The sequence below is a fragment of the Anopheles gambiae genome, chromosome 3 (genome assembly GCF_943734735.2).
Source record: "Anopheles gambiae chromosome 3, idAnoGambNW_F1_1, whole genome shotgun sequence".
NCBI classification, from domain to species: Eukaryota; Metazoa; Arthropoda; class Insecta; order Diptera; family Culicidae; genus Anopheles; species Anopheles gambiae.
Genome location: NC_064602.1, coordinates 65,029,535 through 65,034,248, shown reverse-complemented (window position 1 = coordinate 65,034,248; position 4,714 = coordinate 65,029,535).

The window sequence follows — 4,714 nt, the reverse complement described above, 5'->3', positions numbered from 1 at the left end:
AACTTATACAGGCTTCGAGCACTTGAGTATATGAACAGTTTATTGAGGTTTGCACAACTGATAATGAGAACACAGTGCAGTGATAGAACCAGATCGGGATTTGCGAAAATAAGTGCACAAAACGCAAATAACGCGGAGCGAAATGAAGTACGTGCTATCAGTGTGAATGTAAGCGAAGGAATAATAATATAATAATAAACTCTTATGGTACTTCAGCCGTAACATTGCCTAGTGTGGCCTCACATAGAAATTCACACTCGAGCATAAGACCAGCTCCTGAAGCAGTTCTCGCTGCGACGGAAAGGGGTTTGAGCCGGGGGCTGTACCTGTCGTGCTCGACCGGACCTAACTTCCTCATCAACAGCCTGATTTTCGCGGCTTCATCTATACGCTCCGCATCCTTCCTAAACAGCTCCTCATATCTCGCAAACCACCCACCGAACGTTACACCTCCTTCCTCATCATAACGAAATTCCGTTATATTTCTCGCTAGCGTGTCAATGATCTGCTCGGGGTGTACCGCGGCCGTAGACGCACCTAAGTTATTTAAACGCTGGCATAATAATTCACTAATAAGCTGCTGCTGCTGTGCCATCTGCTGTTGTAGCTGCTGTAGCGTTTGCATCATCGTATTATTACTTCCACTCAAATACGGACCTGTACTTTGGTGCTGCGGTGCGGGTGCCGACTGCGATGGCGCTGTTGGAGCTGACAGCAATGGCGCCTGACCACCGTGGAACAGTGGCAATGACCCGGATTGCGATGGCGGTTGCGCACGTATCTGCAACGGCGCGGCATCTTCACTTCGCTGCATACCACCGAGAATGCGCTGGTTGCCCAAAAGATGCACGTTGGGTTGCAGCATCGCACCGTTCTGCGGAATTAGCCCTCCGCTCGCGCTAGCTAGCCCTAGCGATGAACGACGCATCTCCTCGTCCATGGCACCAGTCTCCTCAGAGGACATCCTTCGCCGCTTGGGTCGCGGAATTTTCACTCGGATAAATAAACGAAACAACAAACAATTAGAAACTCGTCGCCACTTTTGTGTTTCGGACTGGTGCACAATTGACGATATTAAAGGCACACGCGGCTCTTCTGTATCAACCACTTATATTCTAATATAAATAACATATATGCTACAAGACTGTTGTGTGTGTCGGGTCGCGGCCTATGATCGAGTGCCGACCCTCGGTAGCCCTATCGCTCCCGAAGCCCTTAACGGCCATTCGGACGTCGGATCAGTGGCGGGTCAAGCCTCTTCGAGGCCCTAGGCGTTATGATAGACGGGGCCCCTTCACCAAATTCTTTGAGGGGGGGGGGGGGGGGTTTGGTTTATGAATCATACACTGCAAATTTTATAAGTTGGCTGCAGTTACATTTTTTTACAGAAAGCTATTGAGTAATACATGGTTTTATCGTTTCACTGAGTATCAGTAAAACAAATTACTGAAAATGCAGCTGATGGATGGGCTTAGTCCTATCCTGACAATCCGAACAAATCTGACCGGCCATGATCGGAGTTGGTTTTGTCTATACTCAAAAGAAGTTAAAGGTCAAAAAGTTATCGTTTTCGCTAAGCTAGTTACGTTTGTCTTTTATTGACAAGAACGATGGTTCTAAACGATATTTTCTTTCCTACTTTACAGTTTCCAGCTCGTGTTTCATAATACGGACGATTTGATTTAAAATCGTCATCGTGAGCATAACATGAAAACAATATTTTGCTTTTACGTTAGTGTTTACCTTTACAATGAATACTGAAGTACCGCCTTGCTTCGAATTACGGCCACTTCATTTTCAACCGGTCAGAGCGATAACTTCTTGCACGCTGGAAAAAAACAATATTTTCATTCGAAAGTAACTGGAAATACCTTGTATTGCAGTATGTTTGTCTCAAGTAATCCAACCTGTGGTCGTTGGAGATCACTGCTTTAGATCAGCTGCTTTCTTAATGATCGAGCGGTGAGGGCCAGGAGAATTCATTTTTTTACACATATATTATTATATTATTACAGTTAATACATAAAATAACTGGTTTATGATATTAAACAATGCGATTGGTTATTGGTTTTCTTAAATTATTATATCATCCTAGCAAGTTTCAAATTCATTTTATTAAATTACAATACCTAAAATTGATTGTAAAGATTCTTCAATTAAGAGTCAGCAGCATAGTGTGCAAAAGTCATTAAAAAGTTCAAAACAATTAAGCAAAATCGCAATATTGCTTCTTAATGTACCCTTCCTTCCATGTTGCAAATTGTTTTCAGGATATATCTGAAGATGGTACAAAAACATTAACAGCTGAAAATTATCGAGACAAACGTAAATCGTTCAGTACTATTATGAGGCCACGGACAAGTAAGGCCAGGTCAGACCAATTGATAGTGCATTTCTTTAAAAAAAAAAAAAAGCTCCAAGAAATCGTTGCATCCTTAAAAGCAATAGTGTGTAACCATTGTTCTCGTAAAATCAACAGTCAGGTTTTTATGGAATTATTCGTTTCTATTTTCTAATTTCTCCTCAAATTTGACCATATTGATTGGTCCGACAATCCATGTTATGATGATCAAATTTGGAAGAGTTCATATTCGATATGAATTGTCTTATTAAAATATGTTCAGTTAATTTTTAATGAATAGGATCTTCCTATCTTTCAAAATCGCGCAAATATTTTCTCGGGCCTGACTGCATATTGTGGCGGGCCGGACTTTGTCGACCGCTGCCGACAGCTTAATTAGTTCAAACTTTACGCGATCATTCATATCGATTTTTCCTTTCCGTCGACCCTTGCCGATTTGACCCAAACCCTTCAACAGCTTGCCTTTCCACCATCACTTCGTCCAGACCACAATTTTGACTGGGGCCCCAAAGGTTAGCCGGGGCACGAGTTCTTAGTTTTTGCGTGATAACATAGACACAGGCCAAATTAAAGAGCGCACACATCGACATCGGAATCGATTCTTGAATGAAACCTCCACAGATAAAAAGAGCGTGCTTGGTGTCAGCCAATTTTTCTTGCTAATTTCTCCGGCTACGACCCAAGCGAGTCAACACGCTCGAAAGTAGCAAGGAAAGTAGAAATGAAGTAGCCTTCTACTTCCCGTTCTACTTTTGTTGCTTAAAATCAGAAGAATGTAGAAACATGTGGGTTCCAGGAAAGAGCAAAAAAATGAGTTCTCGCGTGTACACCACACACACGCACGCGACGACTCACTCACGCTTACGTTCTTGTTCTACGCCCCTCCCCCTTCTCACTCGCCCCACAGATCTATTTTTAGAACATCACTCACTTCTTCCATCGACGGCGGTCGATGTGACGATGTGTGTCGTCGCGTGTGTGTTGTCGATTTGGTCAGAAAAACTTTTTTCTTCAGGCCAAATCTCTGATTTGGAGCGTCGGCGTTCCGATTGAACCAACGCGACTTTGATCAGTGCGCGCGGTTAAAACAACCTTTTGTATTGTGTTGTATGTAGCGTGCGCGCCAAAATTGTAAGAGTGCGCGGAGAGTGAATGTGGTTTTTTGGGGGTGGGGGAATGAGATACAGAGACAAATTTCGCTACACATTAACACATACATACACTGCACGGGTTGAAATGCGAATGCTCAGTTCTGAGAGAATATACTCGAGCGCTCGCGCATGAGTGCAAGCAAGCGCGGTATAGAGGATAGAGCGAGACAAACGATTATTTTGCTCCAAGCTTTCTACTTTTGTCCCGTTGGGCAGGGGCCCCGTATACAAGAACAATACGGTTCATCCCAGCCAAGAGCGCACACAATGACATCGATTTAACCATTTCTCGAATGAAACCTCAACCCACTGAAGCACCGTTGAGCAAACGACCTTCCTAGCCTTTTAAAAGCAACGCGAGCTTGGTGTCATTTTTCCTGCTAATTTCTCCGGCTACGAGCCGGTGTATTGAAATTTTGTTTAGGGGCAAGGACCGTAAAGATATCAGGTCAAGTTATAAGCCCGTTTTGACAGCTAGGTGGAAGAAGAATCGACGAAGAAAACTGACAGTTAGTTTTCCGCTTTTGACGAACGCTTCAAGTTCTCGAAGAAAAATTTCCATTTTAAATCACGGACTGTGTTCTAATAAACTAAAATATTCACCCAAATTGATCTCCACCAAATATTGACCATGCAAAACGTAAACAATCCATCAATACATATACAAGCGGAAAACCATCTGTCAAAATCGGAGCCCAGGGGGGGGATCGCCAAAAGCGCTATAACTACACCTCATTATACATTCCACCTTGTTTAGGGGCCTTTAAATTTTGCTCTGTGTATGATGTGTGCTTGTGGCTGTTTCAACGGGTTTTCTGTGTGGTTAAACGCAGCGCTGTTCTGTGTTCCGTGCATTGGATTTTAGTAGCAAGTGTCTCCGCGTTTTTTTTGGTGAGCTCGTGCACCGACCATCCACACCAAGACACCAAATGGACGGGGCCCCTTATTGATGGGGCCTCCTTACCGACGGGGCCCCTTCATCGAAGAGTCCACATAATCGTTGGGGCCCCGTAAACCACCTTTGAGTTTTGGCTTCAGTATAGCTGTAACGGTTTTTTATCTTGTCTTCACGCAAAAAGTTGTATGTAAATAGTGATAAAACATCATTTTAATGTTAACATGGCCCAGTTCCTTTTTGGACATATGAATACCACCCCTTCCCGATTTCCCCTATTTGTCAGTTGACCACAGAAGTTGAGCA